Source organism: Cavia porcellus, unplaced genomic scaffold, assembly GCF_034190915.1.
Source record: "Cavia porcellus strain 051 isolate PalLab524CR breed Dunkin Hartley unplaced genomic scaffold, mCavPor4.1 scaffold_16, whole genome shotgun sequence".
Lineage (NCBI taxonomy): Eukaryota > Metazoa > Chordata > Mammalia > Rodentia > Caviidae > Cavia > Cavia porcellus.
In genome coordinates this window covers 40,803,166-40,819,018 of record NW_026947499.1, presented here as the reverse complement: position 1 = coordinate 40,819,018, position 15,853 = coordinate 40,803,166, and the positions used below count along the sequence as shown (strand labels likewise).

Genomic DNA, 15,853 nt, shown 5'->3' with positions numbered 1-15,853 from the left:
TATGGGACCATACAGTGAGTTCACAATTGGCCTGGAATACATAGCAAGATCCTGTCGATAGATAGTTATTACAAAGGCAGAAAAAAGAGGGAGAGACAGACAGACAGACAGTTAGTTTTAAATTGGCTGGGCATGATGGTGCCAGCCTGTAATACCAAGACTCCAGAAAGTTTTTACAGGAGTATCCTGAGTTTGAACCTAGTCTGGGAAACTTAGAATTTCTCTCAAAAATTTTTTCTTTATTCTGGACATTTCATATTAATGGAATCATGCTGCATATAATCTTTTGTGAATGCCTTCTTACATGTTATTTTAGGTTACCTATATTGTGTAAGGCAGAGGGAACTTCATTAGCTCAGAAATGTTTGCTTGCATTGTGAAACACTTGCATACCAAGTTACTCAGAATTCAAAGTCTGACTCTACCTTAAAGCAGTCAAATATCCAGAATATGTAAGCAAATGTAGCTCTCTAAAGTAGTACTGACTGTGAATAATCATAGGGTGACTTTCCATTCATTTAGATTCTAACTGCTTTCAGTAGTTTCATAAAAATTTTCAGAATGTAAATTTTGCTTTTTGATACCATTATTAAACAAACTGTTTCATGAATGTCTTTTGTATTATTCACTGAAATGTGGAAATGCTCCTAAATTAACAATAGGGTGATACCTTGATGAATACCTTACAGATATTTCTCATTTAACAACCCAACTGTTTAACAACTATTGAGATTTATGATCAAAGCACACTGTTCGTACTTAAGATCCACCATCTAGACTTATGACTTGCATTTGAACTTATGATGCAGTCAGAGGAGCTACAGTGCAGCCTTATGGTGGCTTCTGTTAGACTACTGTAACTTTGGCAGATTGTACTGTACAGCACAGTACTATAGTTCTACAGTACTACATGTAAGAGTAATGCAAAGTCATTAAAATGGGAGTTTCTTTTGACTTTCTTTGTTCTGGATATTATAACGTACATGCTATATACAATTTCCCATTTTGTGACCAATTCATTTCAAAAAAAAAAAAATAATAATGCATTTAACACCTAAGCAGCATGTCCTGATTGCAGTTAGGGTAGAGCTTTAATGAGACTGGCTTTGGCATCTTCCCCCTCGATTGCTGAAACATAACAATCTGGTATGTCTGAGTGGATCACAAAGGCATGGCCTGGGGCTTTTTCTGGCCCCAAGGCTATCCTCTCCCACTTACTGTGCATCCCAGCTGCTATGAAATAAACAGCTTTGCTCTGCCACACCTATGTGCTATGATATCTCTTGCCTTAAAAGTAGTCAATCATAGGGGCTGGGATTTAGCTCAGCGGCATAAAGCACCTGCCTTGCAAGCAGGCAGTCGTGAGTTCAATCCCTGGTACCAATAAAAAGGAAAAAGACAAAAAAAAAAAAAAAAGTAGTCAATCATGGATAGTATCCCTCAAAACTGCATGAAATCAAATCTCTTCTAAGCTGGGCATGGTGGCACACGCTTGTAATCCCAGCACTGGGGAAGCAGAGGCAGGAGGATCACTACAAATTCAATACCAGCCTTGGCTACAAAGTGAGCTCAAGGCAAGCCTAAACTGCATAGTGAGACCCTGTCTCAAAAAGACCAAAAAATAAATAAATAAATAAATAAAAGAAAAAATGGTGTGGGTGTTGAGTGTTGTATTCCCCCAATGCTATCTTGGTTACTTTCTTCTTGCTAGGACACATTACCCAATACCCACAAGTTAAAGGAGGAAAAGTTTGTTTTAGCTCACAGTTTGTAGAGCCGTCAGCTGGGTCCAAGGTACAGCGTCAGAGAAGAAATACTCTGTGTCAGGGCTGGTAGAAAGCAGCCAGCAACAAGCCTTCAGTCTTAATTTTTCTTGATGGTGAAGAAAAATATCTGATACCTAAAGCTGAAGGAGGAAAGGTTTATTGTAGCTCACAGGTTGTAGAGATTTCAGTTCATAGTTTGCTGGTTCCAAGGCAGGGTGTCAATGTCAGAAGGGAATCTCAGAGAAGAAACTGTCCATGGCAAACCATGACAGGAAAAGGCAGAAAGCAGCAAGGAGCAAGCCACAAGTGACCAAAGCAGCCCTCTTTATGTCCATTATGATCAATCCAGGTTATACACCCTTAGGGTAGCATTCCCACCCAAGAAGGTTTCCCATTATCCACTCTCAGAGCTATGCCAAACCAATTAGTGGATTTAGTAATGACACACCATTGACCCCCATCACATAATTACAGCATCACACACTCTAGACCTGCCACCTCTTAAACCCATCTATGGTTTCATGAGGCTTTGTGGGGGCAAAGTATGTATACACAAATCATACACCTTACTTTTGCATTCTATTCTACGCAAATTATATGTGTATTGGTTGGTTGTCACCTACACAAAGGGTGGGCCTTGCCAATATATACCAATATACCACTAATTGGTATATTAATCAAATATTAGTGGATTAATCAGATATTACATTACCCATAATCCATTATCATGCAGCCATGATGCAGTTTCCTCCCAAAAGCCCCCCACCTATGAGTAATAAAGCAGGGTAAGAGTTGATGGTGGTGCATCTAAACACCTGCCACAACACTCCACCTCTGCTTTCCAAAAGATTCATGTAAATTCCTTTATGCAAATTTCTTTAACAACAGAGTTTCTGAAGTCCTAACAGTTTCAGCAATGATGACAAGTCCAACTTCAAATTCTCGTCTGAGATTTAAGGTAAACAGCTAGAAAGCCTTGTAAAGATGAAAAAAATATTAAACATTTCCAACACACAATGGTATAAACTAAGCATTTCTATTCCTAAAGGTACAAATAAGAGGATGGAAAGGAATGGGACCAAAATCTAGCAGAGCAAATATTAAATCCTATACCTTTTTTTTTTTGGTACTGGGGATTGAACTCATGTACTTGCACTTGCCAGGCAGGCACCAAATCCTGAAATCCAGCACCAGAGCAATCTGTGGCAAGATGTGAACTATAAAGGGGCCCATCACTATGGCAGGGTTGGTGGTTGTAACCTTCATTGCTTCTTTCCTGGGCCAACTTGGCTCAATGATCTATGTCCTTGGCTTCTCCAACTTTCTGGGATCTGACCTGTACTTCTGACTTCACACTCTCACCTTCACACGACAGCCTCAGAGGAGTTACACTGGTAGCCCACCAGATCTTCTGAAAGCTGGATGGAAGCCTTGCTGATCACACAGTTTTCACATTTTGCATGCACCTAAAATCAGCACCATGTGACATCAATGCCTTCAGCCACCTGGAGCAGTAGCAAGGCTTTCTTCTCTTGACTGTAGGAGTAAAGAGCCGGGATTGCTGAGCACTCTGATCCGGAGGAACAAATGCCCAAGGCCATCACCATTCTGAAATATGGTGTTCTAGTTTTTCTTTTCAAAGCAATCTTTCACCTTTTCAGTCCTCAAGTTATCTTTTCTACTGTCCACTTCCAAAATGCTTATCTTTTCAAAGCTAACTGTCTCAGCAACCAGGCTCTCTGCTCTATCTTTGCAGTCAGCAACTTTACTGTCAATGCAGTCCTTGTCCCCAAATGAAACCTCCTGAGCCTGGTCTATTATCAGGAGCATTTCTATCAATATTCTAGTCTTTTGAACTCTGCTCAGAATCAATAGGTGTGGCTCACAGTATTCCAGGGCTGCTTCATCAGTTGGCATCTCTAAACCTTTCCGCATTTCCAACAAGCCAGTTCCAAAGGCTTCGAAATCACACAGCTAAGCAGTGTTGCAATGGTAAACTGAAATCAAAATGACATCCAAGATTTGGATGAACACTAAGAATCTATTGTTCTCGAAAATGTCAAGCCCTAATCTCTGGTGGTCTAGGACTTACAGGGGTTAAGCAAACACAAAGTACAGAGGCAGAATGGCTTGTCAACTGGGGATTGGTTTTTACATATATCACAGTGACCAGCTGCTTCTAAGAAACAAAAGTAACAGGAACTTTAACCTGGAAGTACTACTTGGGCAACTAACAGACAAAAATATACCGGCTGAGGGGTATTTTCTGCTAGTGTCACAGCAACAACTTCAGTTCTCTGATACCAAAGTCTACTGTAGTTACCTTCTCATTACTTGGACAAAATAGCTGACAGTCACAAGATAAAGAGCAGAAGGTTTATTTTAGCTCAGTTTCTAGAGGTTTCAGTCCATAGTCAATCAGCTCCAAGGCAGGGCAGCATGGGAGGAGAAATAATATGGGTATGGCAGGCAGAAAGCAGCCTGCAGCAAGCCTTCCTTTCCCTTTGTATTCCATTCAGGCTATAAGCCTACGAGTTGAGTGTCACCCACACCCAGGGTGGGACTTGCCATTATCCATGCCCAGAACTCTGCTAAACTAATCAGGGAACTAACTAGTTATCACATACCCCATGATCCAGTATCACAGACTAGTGATACAGCCATTTCCCAAAAGCCCTACCTATGAATGCATGAGACTTCAGGATATATATATGACATAAACCATAATAAATGGCAAAATTGACCAATATAATACCCCCAATAAACTCACTGTAAGTTGTGAAACCCTAAATCCATGTACTCTTCCACTCAGATAAAGTGTTGCTTTGCATGGTGGTGCATACCTATACTTCCAGCACTTTGGGGAGGCTGATTACAAATTTAGCTCCTTCTGGCCCATATTTAGCAAGAGCCTATCTCAAAACAAACAAATAAAAAAACAAGGCTGCAGTTGTGGCTAGTGTAAAGGCCCTGGGTTCAGGCTCTACTGCTGAAAAAGAAAAGGAAAGATTCTAGTCAAACTAGTTGTAAAGGGGGTGGGGAGTAAAGCAAACCACTGTAATCTGAAAACTGCTTGTATATGGAAATGTGGAATTTTGTACACTGATGTTTTTCTTAAGGCAGGTTTTTTTTTTTTTTTTTTAGTACTGGGTATTGAACTCATGACCTTATGCCTGCCAGGCAGGTACTTACACCGCTGAGGTAAAACCCCAGTCCTTTAGACAGGTTCTTGTTACATAGTTCAATCTGGCATTGAACTTACTATGCAACTGAGGATGGTCTCAAACTTGAAGCAATCCTCCTACCTCAGCATTCCACATGCTAGGATTACAAACAAATGGGCACTGCCATTCTCAGCTGTAAATTGATCTTGTATCCTGAAACTTTGCTGAATTTATTTTTATTTTTGTAGATTAACGTTCTGTATAGGTTATAATCTTTTCTTTTTTTTTTTTTTTTTTTTTTTTTTTTGTACCAGGGATTGAACTCACTACCTCATGCTTGCCAGGCAGGCACTTATACCACTGAGCTAAATCCCTGGCCTGCTTATAATCTATCTTCTAGGATAAATTTACTTTCTTTTCAGCTTAATGCTTTTATTTTCCTATTCTGGTAGATACTTTGGTATACTGTTGAACTGACTAGAGTAGTCATCTCCTTCCTAATTTAGAAGGAAAATCATTAGTTTACCGTAAAGTATATTACTCGCAGATTTTTCACAGATGCTCTTTCTTTATCTTGGGGGAGGAGTACCAGGAATCCAATTCAGGACCTCCCACTTACAATGCAGGCACTATGCCACTGAGCTACATCCCTCACCCAATGCTTTGTTTTGTTTTTTGAGACAACGTCTTCCTCTGAAATTCAGGCTAGTGCTGTGCTCGCTTCTGTAGACCACGCTGGTCTCAAACTTGCAATCATCTGCCTGTCTCAGTCTTCTGGGATTACAGTTGTGCACCACCATGCCTGGCGCAGACCTGATGCTTTTTAAAAATTTAAAGAAATTCTAAACTTCTACTTTGATGACTATTTTTCATCATAAAAGAATATTCAACTTTTATGTCAAAAACTGCTTTTTAGCATCAGTTAGGATTGATTTTGTGTCTTTGTTCTTTATTCTTATTGATATAATACAATATGGTAACAGATTCTTAAATGGGAAATCAATCTGGAATTCCTGGGATAAATTTCACCTGATAGGGTGGTATACAATATTTTCTTTGTTCTTGGTATTGAATTGCTAATATTTTCTGAGGATTTTTCCATTTGATTCATAAAAGATGACATTCTGTAGTTTCTTGTGATACTCTAGTCTCCTTTTGTTATGATAATAAGAATAACTGGAAACATGATCCTTCTATTACTTCTTCAAAGAATTTGTGAGGAGGGGCGGAGGTTTAGCTCAGTGGCTTAAGTGCCTGCCTGGCAAGTGCATGGTCATGAGTTTGATCCCCAGTACCCCCGAGGCAAAAAAAAAAAAAAAGAATTTGTGAAGAATTATTAATGTTAAGCCAGCAGTGACACATGCCTATAATCCCAGCACATGAGGGGCTGAGGTTGGGGGATTGCTGTAAATTCAAGGTCAGTCTGAGGTATACACTGAGCTCAAGGTCAGCCAGAGTATATAGTGAGACCCCCTCTCAATAAACCAAAAACTAAAATATTTATCTTAAAAGCCAAAAGAATTAGAAAATTTAAATGTATAGTAGAATTCATCAAGAAAGCCATGGGCTTTCTGGATTTTGTATCCTAATTTGATGTCTTTACACGTGATAGGTTTGCTTATATTTTCTTCATTCTAAGTTAGTTTTGGTAGTTTGTATCTTTATATGACTGTATATTTCATTCATTTAAAGCCAGGGCATATCTTAGTATCTTTTCTTGTTGCTGAGACAAAATACCCAACACCCCAAATACCCAAAAAAAGGGAGAGAGGTTTTACTTAGTTCAGTTTTGTAGAGGTTAGAAGCGACAATTCATGGCAGCGGAAGACACCAAAAATAAGGAGAGTAAAAGGGAAAACAAGCCTTTCTGCCCCTTTTATCGTACCCAGACTGCTGGGATTAGGGTGGTGCCAATCTAATCAGTGGACTGATACAGCAGTCACTCATCCTTATTCCCAGCATACTTAATCTCAGCATTGCACTATGATTCAATCACAAACTCTAGATTCAACTGCCTCTGAAAAAGCCACATCTAAAAGTGCATGAGGCTTTGTGGGTGGGGGACATCCAGACACAAACCACAGCATCATACAACTGGATTGCTGTATAGTATTCCCTTTAAATATTAATACCTTTTGGAAAATCAGTCATAAGCCCCCCTCAATTTACTGTTAGTTTAGTACTTTGAATTTTCTCTCCCTTTGTATTTTTTTGCTAGGCTAGCTAAATGTTAATTTTCTCAAAAACAAGTTTTCATTTGGTTTTCGTCACATTTAATTTTCTTGATATTCTCTATTTTTTTCTATTTTCAATTTTATTAATGTTTGTTCTAATTTTTATTTGTTCCTTCATTGTACTGAGTGTAGGGTATGTTTCTTGTCTTCTAGTTTCTTAAGGTGAAACATTTGCTTATTGATTTAAATTTCTTCTTTGTTTATTAGTCATTTATCTTTATAATCTTCCTCTCACTGATTGTTATTACTCTCACAATTCTGGCATGATGCATCTCCATTTTCATTCATAGTATAATATTTTCTGATTTTGTTCATGGTTTTCTCTCTGACTAGTTCTCTAGTAGTGTATTTTAATTTCTACATATTTATGATTTTTCTTTTTTTGGTATCAATTTGTAAGTTCATCCTAATATCATGAATTTTTTTTGTTCTTAAATTTTGGGAGACAAGATATTCCTATATACCCTAGGCTAGTCTTGAACTTGTTTTTCTTGTATTTCACTCTCCCAAGTTCTGGAATTGTAGGTGTCTGTCAGGAGGCTCAATCTAATTGAGACAAATTACTTTTTGTATTTCAATCTTTTAAAATGTGTTGTTTAAAATCAGGCATAGTTGCACACGACTTTAATTGTAGCATTTGAGAGGTAGAAGGATCCTTGTGAGTTCAAGGCTACTCTGGGATACAAAGTGAGTTCAAGTCGAATTTAAACTGCATAGTGAAACTGACCCAAAAACACAAAAGCAATTAAAAAAAATTATTTTAGTGCCTTGTATAAAAGTGTATAAAAGTACAAGGCACCGGAGAACTTCAGTAGCTGCTCAGGAGGATCACACAGCCTCCTGCGAACACACCAGCAACCACTCAACAAACTTGGAGCAGAGCCGCTCTCTGGCCTCTTTCCTCCTTGGCGCTGATAAAAACGGGAGTGGTGCTGAATACACTTTAAGACCTGGCCCAGGAATAAATACATGTTCTTTTCCCTGAAAAAAAAAAAAAAAAAAAAAAAAAAAAAAGTACAAGGCACTAAAATGAGATCCTGATATGGATAGTATCCACACAATGTCTCTGCTGGCTGAGGTGGCACATGATTGTAATGCAGCAACATAGGAAACTGAGTCAGAAGGACTGAAAGTTTAAGGTAAACCTGGACAATGAGGAAGGCAAGGTTGTATTAAAACAATTTTTTTTTTTGTCTTTTTCATTTTTATTGGTACCGGGGATCGAACTCACGACCGCCTGCCTGCAAGGCATATACTTATGCCGCTGAGCTACATCTCCAGCCCCAAAACAATTTTTTTTAAGCTGGGTGTGGTGGCACATGCCTGTAATCCCAGCACTCAGGAGGCTGAAGCAGGAGGATTTTTGCACATTTGAGATCAGCCTGAGCTACACAGTGAGCTAAAGGCCAGCTTGAATTGAATAGTGAAACACTGTCTTAAGATTAAAAAAAAATTTTTTTTTAATGGAATGGTAATAGAACTCAGCAGCATGGTGCCCCTGGGTTCCATCTTACGTACAAAAAATTCTCATAAGTAGCTGGTTTTAAATTTTCTTTTTTCTTGCTAATCTTCATTTTCTATTCACTATGAAAAATGGTAGATTGTTGTCTCAAATTATTATTATTTTTTTAGTCTTTTTTCCTTTTTATCGGTACCGGGATCCAACTCACGACTGCCTACTTGCAAGGCAGACGCCCATGCCGTTGAACTAAATCCCCAGCCCCTGTCTCAAATTATTAACAGTCAACTGTATATTTCGGTTCTGTCAATAATTCCTCTACACAGTTCAATATGGTTTCTCTTTGTGACAACTTCCTAAAGAACTGCTTTAATATGTACTTTTTTTAGTATATGTGCTGCCGAAGCGAGCACTATTAATATGTACTTAATTAAATTTTTTTTTTTTTTGGTACAGGGGATCGAACTCATGACCTCGCACTTGCCAGGCAGGTGCTTATAGCACTGAGCTAAATCCCCAGCCCTATTTATATCTTTAACAATACTTTTAATTTTGCACTATTCTGTCTAATTATGGTGAAGCTAGCTTTCTAATGAGTACTATTTCCATAATAAATCTTTTATGTTTCTACATTCAATTTTTATCTTAGAATCTTATGTTTACTTTTAGACAGAATATCGTTGGATTTTTTCCCCTTCAGTCTGACAGTCTCTACTATTTTAGATTGTTTAATCCACTCACAGTTAACATTATTGATAGTTCCATTGTACTTTCAGTTTTATATGTATTGGATTTTCTCTATCCCTTTACTGACCCTACATATCAGATTTTATTGTCACTTTGAAACTTCATTATATTATGTAGAAATACAATCACAGTGCTTTTTTAACTGATCACATCAATTAACTTTTTATGATTTCAATCTTTTTAAAAATATGTTCACTTGGACTTCTGGGAGAACATGGTGGACAGGTAACAACAGCTATGGAGGCTCTCTGAGTTAGCCAGCTTAGAATCCAGGAATGGTGTGGTATCAGGAATCCTAAGCAAGGGGAGACATACTCTGCCAACCCAGGAATGAACTAAACTGAGAGAAACCAACTGGAAATGCAATCCTGGTGCTATAACCGGAACAGATAAAATCTCAGCACTGAAACTGGAAGCTGTGCCTCTGGAAGACATGATTTGAATATGCTGCTGCATCTGAACTGGCACAGCAGGGACAAAGAGGTGAAACTTCTGAGAGCAGGAATCAGCAAACAGTTGAGAATGGGACTGGCGGGGAGCCCTGCATCGACCAGCGGTGAGTGAGAGGAATGGGGACCCTTCCACAGAGTAGGAGGCTACAACAGAGGACATTCTGGGACTGGGCAGATTAGCTGGAACAGGACGCTGCAGTGACTTTAGTCGTATATTCCCCTCTCAAGCGGGATTGGTGGGGGAGTGCTTGGCCTGGGTGACCCAGTAGGCTCACCCAAACCAGGTCCCAGCACCTGGCGGTGCACCCTAGCAGTGAAGCCTTCAGTAGGTTGATTGACGTGGAGGGGCAAGCCCAGCAGAGGCTGCCCAGGTCTGTGTCTCCCTGTGCACACTGCAGTGGGTGGGAACACCTAGCCAGCGCAATTCAAACAAACTAACCGACACAGAAAGAAACTGGGCCTCCTATATACACTTGTATGGAAGGAACAAAAAGTATGGGAAGACGGAGCAACAAGAAAGGGTCCTCAGCCCCCAATCCTGAGAACACTGATCCAGGAAAGGTAAATGCAAAGGAGAATGAGGACAGAAAACATGCAATATCAGACACGGCATCAATAGACATAAAGTGGTATCTCCAGAGCCTCATAGACGAGTTCAAAAGTGAAGTATTTAAGGACCTAATGCAAGATATAAGTAGAGGGGCTAGGGATTTAGCTCAGCAGCATAAGTACCTGCCTTGCAAGCAGGCGGCTGTGAATTCGATCCCCGGTACCGATAAAAATGAAAAAGACCAAAAAAAAAAAAAAAAAAAAAAAGATATAAGTAGAATAGTTAGAGAAATGCTAAGCACTGCCCAAGAAAAAACAGATGGTGGAATGGAAGAACAGAAAAAAAGGGGAGACTTGTTTGATGGAGAAAATAGAGAAAACATAGAATACGTAAAGCAGGTTCAAAGAGATTATCAGGAAACTAAAAACTCTATTGAAAGCTGGCATAACAGTTTGAAACAAACTAAGGATAGATTATCTGAACTGGAGGACAGATTTGGAATGTGGGGGCATGAAATAAAAACTTCTTAAAAATAACAGGAAAACAAACAGCAATAACACAAAGACTTGAAGATGATAAGAGAATCTATAACTTAAGAATTATGAACATAAAAGAAGTAGGGACACAAACAAATGAACTACAAAGGTTATTCACAGAAATAATCCAGAACTTCCCTAATTTAGCAAAAGGTAAAGACACTCAGATGTATGAGGCATTCAGGACCCCAGCAACCTACAACCCAAAAGAACACCACCCAGGCATATAAGGATCAAAAGTCCAGAAATCCAATATAAGAACAGAATATTAAAAGCCATCAGAGACAAGAAACAGATCACTTACAAGGGAACACCCATCAGAATTACAGCAGACTTCTCGACACAAACCATCAAATCAAGAAGAGCTTGGAGTGAAGTATTTCAAGCACTGAAAGAAAATAACCTCTAACACAGACTGATGTACCTGGCAAAACTATCTCTCAAAATTAACAGAGAGCCGGGTGAGGTGGCATATGCCTGTAATCCCAGAATTTGGGAGGATAAGACAGGAGGATCGTTGGGAGTTCGACCAGCCTGGGGTACAAAATGAGCTCAAGGCCAGCCTAAGCTGCATAGAGAGACCCTGTCTCAAACACCAAAAAAAAAAAAAAAAAAAAAAAAATTAATGAAGAAACAAGATGCTTCCATAGCAAAGAACAACTGAGGGAGTTCACGACCACCAATTCAACCCTACAAAAAATACTGAAGCACAATCTAGAGAGTGAAAAAAGACCACAGTTTTAGGAACAGCGGCAAAGGGGGCTCACTGAAGGGGCAGACATTGGAATGAAAGGGAAAAGTAGCACGGCAGAGATAGGCAGAGAAGGCTGGCCATAATCACTAACATGGATGGCCTCGATATACTCATAAAAAGAAACACAGGCAAAGTGGATCAGGAGATAGGGTCCATCAAGTTGCTTGATAAGAAATATAATTAACCTGAAAGACAGTTTATGGACTGTCACAGAATGCAGTATGAACCACATAGAACCAGAAAAAAGTAGGGGCAGTTTGCCCATCAACTGCAGATTGGTTGAAAAGGCATAACACTTTTACACAATGGAGAACTACAACTTGAGATCATCCTCAGGGGTAAAAAGGTTCAGAACCACTTAGGTAAATACTGGGTTGCCTGCCTATTCTAAAAACTATGAGTTAGTGGAATACAAAATGGACAATATACCCTGTGAAACTGAAAGGGGAGGAATTGTCTAAAAAGGCAGAAGACATGGTTAATCTTTTATCATGATCTGAAACCCATAGTTTTCATCCCTGTTTAGTTTGGTCATAATTTGTTAGTTTGTCTACTTGTATTTAATGGCATGGACAGCTATTCCAAAGATAGCAGGATATACTATGGCAACCATTTTGCTTCATTTGAAGCCCTGTATTGCTTTCACTGACTTGTTTTGACTGATTTTATTTGAATCTGTTTCGTTTCATAGCTATCTTGACTGATTTTATTCGAATCTGTTATGTTTGATAGTATCAAGTCTGAGGGTATAGGCAACTACTCTGAAGACAGTAAGATTCACTATGATACCCATTCTGGTTTGACTATTATCTTCTTTTGAAGTCCTATAATGTCTCTATTGCTTTGTTTTTATTGATTCTATTCTGTACTGGTATGTTCAATTTTATATGCCTGATGATATAGGCGATTCTATTGAAGATAACAAGAGACCTTATGATAACCATTGTTGAGCACCTTGTATTTTGGTTTTAAGTCATGTACCATGTCCATCCTTTTGTTTTTACTGTCCCCATTTTATTTTCTCTCATTTGGTTTTGTTCTTGTCAAAAAAAAAAAAAAAAAAAGAGTAGACGTACAACACTAGGGTGCCCATGCCTGTAATTCTCACTACTGGGGTGGCTGAAGCAGAAGGACATTAACTTGAGGCCAACCTGGCCACCTAAGCAAGACCCTGTTTTAAAAAATAAGTAAACAAAGCATGGTGGCACATGCCTGTAATCCCAGCACTCAGGAGGCTGAGGTAGGATGGATGTGAGTTTGAGGCCACCCTGGGGTATGTAGTGAGTTCAAGAGCAATCTAAACTGAACTCTAAGCTAAATAGCTAAACCCTAAAAAGCAAGACTGTTTCGAAGAAAAAAAAACCCAATAAAACCAAAAACAAGCCACTGGGCGTGGTGGCTCATGCCTGTAATCCCAGCACTCGGGAGGCTGAGGCAGGAGGATCGTTGCGAGTTCGAGACCAGCCTGGGCTACAAAGTGAGCTCAAGGCCAGCCTGAACTGCATAGCGAGACCCTGTCTCAAAAAGACAAAAAACAAAAGAATAAAAACACAAAAAAACCCACCCTATAATGAATGAATGACTTGGGTACATAGCTCTGTGGTAAATTCCTGGAACCACCAAAATAGTAAGAGGGAGAAAACATGATGACTCTGGATCTGGACTCTACTTCTTTTAATGTAGCTATTGCTGCTTTTCTCAAATAGTTTGGAAGCTACACATATATAATGATTGTGGGTTTTTCTTCTCACACTATTCTTGTTAAAGGCCCCAAATGAAAAATCTCTATTTTTAGTATGGCTTCGTGTGTATGTGTATGTGTGTTGGTGCTGGTGCTGGGGAATGAAACCAGGGCCTTGTGCAAGCACCTTAAGAGTGAACCATACTTTCAGCCCTCAAGAAGATCAAAAGTTTGAGTCCTCCTGGGTAACACTGCTGCTTAGCTAGGACCCAACGGGGGATGTAGCTCAGTTCTCTAGAAAGTCACAGTTATTCTCTTCCTTATAAAGAGTGCCAGAAGGGGCTGGGGATTTAGCTTAGCGGCATAAGCCCCTGCCTTGCAAGCAGGCAGTCGTGAGTTCGATTCCTGGTACCGATAAAAAGGAAAAAGACAAAAAAAAAAAAAAAAAAAAAAAGAGTGCCAGAACAGGCCTTAGTATAACTTTTGCCACGGCTACCTTATCACTTCAACAGCACTATCTACAACAGAGGCTTAGGGATATACTAGTAGAAACCACTCTATTTAGTAGACACCTATAATGCCTCTACACAATTAATGGTTAACAAACATTTCTTACAGAGTTCAAAAGTTCAAGTTAAAATACATGTTATCATCTATTCTCCCTCTAAAATTTAGTTATTTCTCCCATCCAAGTACTAACCAGGCCCAACCCTGCTTAGCTTCCGAGATCAGACAAGATTGGGCGTGTTCAGGGTGGTATGGCTGTAGACAGTTATTTCTCTTTAGACATTTTCTGACTAGTCTGTTTTCCTCAGATTAGTAAAGATGAAGAATAAAAAGTTATCTAAGTCAATTATAATGTACTTCAATAGCATGGGTCCAGGTTTAAGCTTCAGACAGCAGAATAAGTAAATGATATGTGACAATAAGAATAGTGTTCTTTGCATTTTGTATTATCTCACTCAGCCTATTAAGAGTATTCATTCATTTTAAAGCTAAAAAAGTTTTTAAAGAAAAATATCCAATATATGAAAATGGGACTACATCAAAGGAAATACATCTGGGTGGGAATTTTTTTTTTTTTGCCTTTTTTGAAATAAGGTCTTATAAAATAGCCCATGCTGGCCTAAAAGTTGAGATCATTCTGCCTGAGCCTCCCAAGTATATGCAGGAATATACTACTAGGGGCTGGGGATTTAGCTCAGCGGCATAAGCACCTGCCTTGAAGCAGGCAGTCGTGAGTTCGATCCCCGGTACCGATAAAAAGGAAAAAGACAAAAAAAAAAAAAAAAAACAGAAAATACTACTATATTCGTACAGACTCATGATAAGAGAACTATGATATATGCATAAGTAAAAACTAAGGGATCATCCAATAGGTCTGTAATAAAAGTCAAAGTATTAATTAGCAAGAAAATATGGCAGAATTAAGGGCTGCAATGGAGTACAAGGTCAAAGGAATAAGCAGAGATGAAAATTCAACATATATTAAAATATACCAATTACTTTTTTTTTTTTTTTTTTTTTTTTTTTTGGTTTTTTGAGACGGGTCTCACTATGTAGTTCAAGCTGGACTCAAACTCATAGCAACCCTATGGCCTCAGTTTCCCCTGTGCTGAAATTACAGGCATATGCCACTATTCCATAGCAAAGATCATACCAGTTTTTAAAAGCATACAAGTCAATACAAATTAAATTACTGCTCATGCACTTCTGTTAAGCCAGAAGTTAACCTCCAGGTGTGGTCTGTGCATACCTGTACATAAGACTCCAATTAAGGTCAGTCTTTAAGGTCAGATTTTTCAGCATTTCTAAAAATAACCTGAAATATAAACAAATTATGATGAAAGCATAAGGGGCAGGGATTTAGCTCAGCTGTGTAAGTGCCTGCCTTGTAAGCTCCAAGTCATGAATTCAATCCCCACTACCAAAAAAAGAAAAAAAAAATGAAATCATAAGTCACAAAAGCTTAATTCAGTAGTTACAACATTCAGAAGTCACATTTTTGGGTTTTCAATAGCTTTTATGTTATCTACATTATCCTTTTTTGAATGTTCTTTCCTCATTTAATTTGCAAATATTTATGTTGGTAGTCATTTATTGGCTACAAGACAACCACAAAATTCTAATAAAAATAGGGTGGATAGGACAATTTTTCTAATATTATTCAATGTGTTTCTAGGTTGTGACTATATGTAAATTTTAAGAGCAGAACTATTACATGTAAATTAACAAGCAACTTGTACTGACTACCTTATAAAGTTCATCTTCAACATAATAACATACGAAGACTAAAGTCCCTTTTCTCAGTTGGGTTTTAAGCAGAGACAGAGCACTTACTGTTTCTCATGTTCAGACACATCCTTGAAACTATTAGCCAAAATTGGAGAAATGTGAGACAGACGATAAGAAAAATTGTTACTTTTTCTTTAAAACAATAAAAAATAAACTTCAAGTAAAAAAGGCTCTCAGTATTAAATCAGAAAATGACTATATTGGTAAAGTTTGTG

The 15,853-nt window shown here is 38.6% G+C and overlaps 1 protein-coding gene across 3 annotated transcripts in view; it reads right to left on the bottom strand.

Moving 5' to 3' along the window:
* Atf7ip2 (activating transcription factor 7 interacting protein 2) overlaps window positions 1-15,853 on the bottom strand; it is a 68,644-nt gene that overhangs the window by 51,974 nt on the left and 817 nt on the right. For 2 of the 3 annotated variants that reach the window (XM_063226506.1, XM_063226508.1), the window contains exons 2-3: window positions 15,100-15,165; window positions 1,766-1,906 (exon numbers count right to left, since the gene is read on the bottom strand). The gene's annotated coding sequence lies outside the window, so the exon portion shown is untranslated. The remainder of the gene's footprint in view (window positions 1-1,765; window positions 1,907-15,099; window positions 15,166-15,853) is intronic. The other variant, XM_063226507.1, reaches the window with a different exon arrangement.